Genomic DNA, 7,748 nt, shown 5'->3' with positions numbered 1-7,748 from the left:
TATATAGAGAGAGAGAGAGAGAGAGAGAGAGAGAGAATTGATTAGTTTATAATAAATTGGGTATGGCAAATTATTTTCTAAAAAGGCTAATACCTTTATTGTATTCGATCCTGCTTTTTTTTTTTTTTTTAAATCCTTGTTCACGTTGTATAATGGATTGTTTTCAATGAAGCTTTTTAAAGATTTAGAGTTTAAGTAGCAATATTTTTTTTAAGTCGTGGCTGATATATTTTTCATCTTTGTTCATTATATATTGATAACATGGATAAGGTTAATCCATTTTAAGCAGCTTCTAGACCTCTTATCTAGCACTTCAAATCATTATCCTAGATATAATCCATCTCCGTAAAGTATTTTATAGTTGTAGAAAATACTTATCATCATTTAAAGACAATTTCTTTTTTCGACTATTAAGGTTCCATAGCAACTCTGCTCTTTTATTATTCTTTCTCTTAACCTCCTTCTCTCCCCTCCAATATGTTTAAGAATAATAAAAAAAACATTGGAGGATCAGTTAGAAGAGAAATAGACTGATGAAACTTCTCTGATGAATTCATTGATGTTTCTGCAAGATTAAATTTTATTTTCATTAAAATTTAAATTATGGTAAATAATTTAATTAAAATAAATAATGTTTACGTGTTTTTATTTTCTTCGCTTCCCCTAGTGACACCGAAACGTCTAATAAATAGGTCAAAAGCTATTGTGTTTTTATTGTCACTTGAAGGCAGAAAAGTGAAAAAAACTATTGATAGAAAATTCATAATGGGTGGGCAAAATGAGGTGTTATCTGTAAGATCAACTAATTAAAATCTTAGGTCTTCATTAGAATTGTTTTGATCGTTAAAGATGTACGCTAATTAACAAATAAAAATTGTTTTTATTAATTTTTTTTATTAGTGCACACCTTCACTAGTGTCAGTGGTTTCTAACCACAGGTCCTTCAATCCTTGGGATGGGGTGCAGACCAGTTCGGCAAAAAATATTTTTGTGACAATTTATTTTTAGAACTGTCTTATCATTTAACTTTACTGATAATTATGTCTAGGTGACTCTTATTGTGTTTTAGGCAACTTAATTTTCAAATATTTTCGGAGTTCTCCCTTTGTCCTAAGTCGAGAGCCTCATGGTTCGTTTTCCGGCTTAGTGGTCTGCAGACTTCTGTGGGTTTGGAACCACTGGTCAATCACAACGACCTCTTGAAGACCTGCTGTGTGAGTTGAAACGTTGGCCATTAATAAATAGTAGAAAACTATTTTTTTTTTGTACGCAATCCTGACCTACTAAAATGAATAATGATTAGAGATGTTGTTGCGTATGTTAATTTGAATAATAGGTTGGGTATCTGAGAACAGAATGTACAAATTTGCATAGAATAAATTTGTTATTGCAACAAACCCGAATTTCTGTTATAGAGTTCGGAAATGTCAAATCATCTGTGTTAGTTTATTCTAAATCGCTGTTTATTCACTAAAAATACAATATCTATTGCTGATTTTCAATTGCTAACAACTTTCCTCTCAGTTTTCTTATTTAAGGTTGTTTATTAAACAATAAAAACACGGAGGTTAATCCTATTATTCCAGTTGTCCTACTATTATAGTCTGGTTTTATTAATAATTTTATTAATAATTATAATTACATCGAAGTGTCTTAACAAATTTATTAGGTTTGATAATAATTGTAGATTCCTTCTAGCCAGCTTACAGCAAATGTTTCTAGCTTTGACATCTTTCAGTTCTTGGATGAACACAAATACTTTTGCACAGCCTTTATAGCAGTATTTTTTGCAATTAGGTACTTCACAAGTGCGATAAGGAATATAACACGTAACAAATGATTGCTTAAATAACAAAGAAAACTAAAAAACAAAATAAATTGAAATCATACTCGCACTGAGTAGATAAGTCTAGAGCTTATATTTATGCCGAAATGATGTCATGTCTAAACAATAGTTAGCTTATTTCCGCGGTAAAAAATGAGTGGTTTAAGACATTTTCTAAGAAACCGTATTGTTTACTTTGGTGGTTGATAAATTAAAAAATAACCGAAATTATAATGAAAAAACTATGATATAGATAAATACAGTATAGGAATTTATTCATTCCGGATTGGTACTTTACTGAGCGTGAGCCTCTAGAGGACTAGAGGATCGTTTCGCCCTGCCAAGCGTGAACTGTTATTCCCTCTTGCTTTACTGCTTATCCTTCCTCGAGCCTAACCTCTTCACTGCCATCGAGAGGGGGAGCTCTATTGAAACAGAAATCAATTTTTCTCCTCGAAGGACGAATTTGTCTCCTGCTCTGAGTTACGTCTTAGGTTCCGAGTCAATTCAACTTCTCAGTGGCTGCTCAGGTGTGTCTCTGATAGAATTCTTAGCAGATTTTCCATTATCTCCGTTTTCCACGGTATTGCCTTTGAAGATTTCCGATTTTCCCTTCATTCCTGAACGAGTTCTGTAAACGTGAATAGTTTCACTATTGGATATTTATTTTAGTTTATCTCGGGCTAGATGTTTTCGTACAGAAATTGTAAATGTTAAGATATCATTTGGTGGAATTTAGTTTTTAGTCAATAATTTACTGAAGCTTCTGAAATGTATGGCTCTCAAAAATTCCTTTATTTGTTTTATTTGAATACTTCTATCTTGGAGGAAAAAGGAATTATGCCAAAACTGCAGTTTGAGGTACAGTTTGTGCCGCATATGGCATACGTTGGGGTACCACGGCACCGCGGCACCACTTATTAGCCCAAGAGAATAAAAAAGGCAGTTATTTCATCCCAATTATTTATTACTTTAATGAAAACTATGTATAATTATTAGTCACAATTGATGAGTCTGTAAGTATAGGTTGTAGGAATAAAAAATGACGGCTGCTTTCAAAACATTTAAAATTTTTTTTTTAAGTGCTCTATATCTTAAAAACAACCTAAGAAAATATCATTTAAATTAGAGTAATTTTGCTAAAATATGAGCCCTAATGGACATATTTACGTTCAAAAGTTCACGAGATATAGCTTTTTTAATTGCAACATTTCATTTTTTAAAAAAAAAGCACTAAAAAATCAGTTAGTGAAATTATTTTGACAAATCTATGTCTCAAAAACTATTCGACGACAGATGCCTAGTGCGCTCAAATTAAAGCTAGTTTAATGTACTGTAAAGTAGTTTATGGTGTTTATCTTTGTAGGAGTTGTAGTTTTCATAATATTCAACAAAATTAATTCACAAAATGTTGGTTTATAGTTGTTCGGACAAAAATTTTGATTTTAGAGAAAGTATTTCTCAGGAACCATTAGACGTACAGATGTCTGGCAGAACTCAAGTTAAAGCTAGTTTAATGTATTATAAAGTAGTTTCTGAAGTTCATCTTCGTAGTAGTAGAAGTTTTATGATGTTTTCATAAATAAATTCACAAAATGTTAATTTCTAGTTGTTCGGATCAAATTTTATGAAATGTTTGAATTTAAAAAGTCAATATCTCACGTTTTAGCAAATTTACACTACTTTAAATGATGTCCTAGATTTTCTTGTGTTGTCGGTAGTTTTAAAGATATTGAGCTGCGAATGAAAAATGATTATTTCTTAACGTTTTGAAACAGCCGGTTTTTTACTTATACTTTGCCTACTCATCAATTTTGACTATTAATTATACATAGTTTTCATTAAAGTAATAAGAAATTGGCTGAAATAACTGCCTTTTTTCACCCCGTCTGTACTTTAGGGACAACCAACACATCACTCTAAGATATGTGTCATGTCTTGCCGTGTTATTGGTTATTTTTAGTATGCCGGTGTAAGATGTTCTGGCTTTAGTCTGTATCAGTGTGATCCTGTGTTTTTTATGTCTTTATGACTTGTTAGTTATTTTGCCTGGTATTTTAGAGACTGCAGGTTTTATTTTTGATGTTTTCAGATTACAATTATATTTATTTTCGTTTTAAAGCATGATACACATTTATATGAATAATACTCCATTTTATTTTTCATGTTTATATTGCATTGCTCCTTAGTACTTCGAAACTAGAGATCGGGGCTTTAATGCTGTATAAACCCATGCGGTATAAAGTGCATTAAATGTATTGAAATATGCAATATTGATATCCGAATGAGCAATTATTTTTTAAAATATTATTTTACGACTACAAGAAAAGTAAAATAAAAATAATATTTTTTCTAAAATAGCAAATAATATAAATTGCAGATCACATAGTGTATTAATTAATTAAGAAATAAAAAAATACAAGCCAGTAGAATGTTGCAATTCCACAAACTGGAGAAGGCTTGTCCTAAATTAAATGTTAGTGACTTAAACTCATTTATTTTATTTTCCATTCTTTCCACTAAGTAACAACATCTATACTACGATGATGTTCTAGTCTGTTTAAGAGAGTTGTTTAAAGAGATTTCTTATTGAAAAAATAAATTGTACTCCAGATGTGATTTGTTGAATGTTAGTCAACTACAAGTCCTTGTAAGATGGTACATTTCCAAAAACCTGTATTTTCTTTATTGATTCCAATTCAACGCCGATTGAATGTTGTCTAAATATATATCCAACATTTTATTCCGAGATCTCAATTTTAGACTCTCATTAATTCAGAATATTTTTTCAGTTTATAAGTCAGTTATTTATTTTATTAATCCTACGAATCTAGGTTTTTCATTTTGTTTATTGATTTGTGTTTCGTTTCTTTCATTCTTCGATTAAATATTTATTATTATTCTTTCTTAGATGTATTATTTTGATTTTTTTTTTTTTTTTGGTGATTTGTTTTTAAGATTTAAGTTATTCAATAGCATTGTAAATCGTTGGGATTAGGGGTAGCTCAAGAGTAAGGCAATGTACTACTAACTCCAAGGACCCGGATCCGATAATTATTATCGGCTGAGGCAGATAATTATTATCTGTTACCTTTAGCCGTAGAGTAAGCCTTGTGTGTTCGGTAGCCCTCCGGGACACACCTAGCCTCATAAAATGAGTATCCTTAATTGGGTAAAAATCTGTTGATCGAGCGTGATTCTAATCAAATCACTTCCTTGCACAACCGTTGGTCTAGTAACAGAACTTCCTTACAAAGTAGTGCACCTCGCACCGCAGTAACGGTACAGATTAAATTTTAATTCAATTGTAAATCTAGTTGTTATAGTTAGTATAAAGACTAGCTGAACTAATAATAAACAAATCTTTATTATAAAACTCAATAAATAAACTAATTCCGTTACCTCAATTCAAAATCATTCATCTGTTTATGTGTTGTAAGCTATTTCTTCTTCAAACCCCAATCGCCACGACAAGTGTTAAGCGATGCCTGTAATTTACGGCGGTTGCAGGTTGGTCATGGGCTATTTACAAGGTCTGCAAACAACAGTTTGATTAATCCCCTTTGTTACACAAGTTCCCTAGGAATTAATTTCCCTTATCTAGTTGGACTACGACGTTTTATCATACCTGCCTTACTTACACTAAGCAGTTCTCTCGGACTTAAAGCTCGCTACAGGGAGATTACTTTTAAGCCCATTCTGGCAGCTAATGCTTGTTTGTACTCCACTCAAATAAACTTAAAGAGCCAAAAAAAAGTTTGTCTAGTCCTGTTTACATGCTCCTTGCTGAATTATTCAGTTTAATGGTATTTGTAAAATATCATTCGTTACCAGTCATTTATTTTAGTTTAAGAGTTTTTATTAGGTGTCCAAAAAAATTATATACATTAAGTGAGAAAAATAATCTATGCGGTGCCCTCATCTAAAATTCGAATTTTAGGACCTTTCAAGGTGAAAATAATAAATATCAACTTTGTGCCTGCAAAAATTATAACATTCTAACTAAAGATAACGAAGACGTGTTCATTTGGATGCGATCGGACGGTTTCGGCTTCTTCCGATTTGAACACTCGTCTTTATTTTTTTTTCTACTTTACTTATTTATCAAATTCTTTATATATCGAAGTTTAAGTTGCACTTCGATTTCATTGAAAAAATTTCTTCAACATCCTCTGCGTACACTTGTTCTAAATATGTAACTTTAGTTTCGTACGGTATTTTATTTTTAATGTGGACAGTTCACTCACTCAGGAGACCTCAATACGTCTATTTCGGTCGATTATTTTGAATTATTACGACATTACAATACTCAGGGACAATACTTCCTCTTAATATATTATGTCGGTTAGTAAAATTAAAAAGTATTTCAAGGCCCACTCAGAAAATAACTTTTTTTTTTGTTTTGCAAGATACAACTGTGGTTGTTGATCTTACGTGATGAGCATCTATTAATTAATGAAAATATTCTACTACTGCTTGTGCATCATCCCGCTATGCTTTACTACCTGCATACGAATTGAATTTGAACGAATTGAAATTCCGTTATTTTGAAGGAATGGGATGACTTTAAAAATTATGTCTTTGTACAAGCATGATATGCAGGTACCAGTATGCATTTCTTATGAATGGCCTTTATCTGCTATTAAATTATTTTGTTCATATATTGCTTTGAAATGAATAATTTTCTTATTCAGTATTGTTTATAAACTTGAATAGATTAATTTACTGTTAGTGATTTTATTAATATAAATTTGTGTTTACTTCTGTATAAAATAAAATAGTTCGTTATCATGTTAAATGCTCTTAAATAATCATATATTGTTCGTTATCATGTTAAATGCTCTTAAATAATCATATATTGTTCGTTATCATGTTAAATGCTTTGTTGTCTAGAGCAGTGATTTAAAAAAAAAAATCATATTTATATCTAAGCATTATCAGAAAAATAAACTATTGCTAAAGTTCTCTACTATAACAAAATATTTATTATCTTTTGTCAACAATTTTGGGATCTACGGTGAATTTCGTTAAAGATAGCAAACAATTTATAAAAGAGTAACCCTTTGTTAGGTGATGGATTTTGCTAAACCAGACGAGTTAAAATGAATAATTTTTCGGAAATAATCAGAATTTTCGGTAGGGGATTTAAAAAAGTTCATCAGCATCCCAACGGGCAAATTTTGCGAAAATCACAGCTCAAAAAAACACTTAATTCATACTTCTTAGTATTATTTTTCGATTCCTTTTACGTTTGTACTGTATTTTTCTCCTAATGTTTGTTAAATGTGGCAGTTTAGCAACCACAGTTTAGGGTTTGACTTTTATTGTTAGTCCAACAATTTTACTTTTTATTATTTTTTTTAATTTCTGTTTTTATTTTTAATTACCTATATATAAAATGAATATATAGTTAGAATTGGAGTTTTCGTCGGAAATACATGTTTTGAGGTCTCATGAGTCAAAAAATGCTAGTTTTGCAAAATGGTTTTGTGTGTCTGTTTGTGCCTTGCTAAAAAACGAAAAATCGTAAAAAACTGAAATTACAATTTAACGTGGGTATACACCCAGGATGTACAGCTATATACATACCTGGGATGTGATTTTATTCGCTAAAATCGACTTACCAGAAGAGCCATTTCATAGGTTCGGTTTTTCTAGCCGTTCTAAAATGGCTCAAACGATTTTTATTAAAATCGGTAAATCAATGAGCAATTAACTAGTCTCTAATATCAAGTAGTTGTTATCTTAATTGAAATAAACTAAAGGGGCTTAAATAATGCTGAATCATCAAAAAATCTTTATGTAAAGTACCTTTTATTTTGTTTATTTGAAAACGGTTACCAGTTCTTATTATCATCAATAATATAAAATGTATAAATACAAAATATTAAAGAATTTTATGTATAACTTAAGAAGAGAAAAG

The 7,748-nt window shown here is 30.6% G+C and overlaps 1 protein-coding gene across 2 annotated transcripts in view; it reads left to right on the top strand.

Annotated features, from left to right (window-relative positions):
- Positions 1–7,748, top strand: part of LOC106682067 (pseudouridylate synthase RPUSD2) — a 684,854-nt gene that overhangs the window by 329,721 nt on the left and 347,385 nt on the right. The window lies entirely within an intron of this gene.

This window comes from Halyomorpha halys, unplaced genomic scaffold, assembly GCF_000696795.3.
Source record: "Halyomorpha halys isolate HHAL.00 unplaced genomic scaffold, Hhal_1.1 Scaffold387.1, whole genome shotgun sequence".
NCBI classification, from domain to species: domain Eukaryota; kingdom Metazoa; phylum Arthropoda; class Insecta; order Hemiptera; family Pentatomidae; genus Halyomorpha; species Halyomorpha halys.
This window is presented reverse-complemented; position numbering and strand designations above follow the sequence as displayed.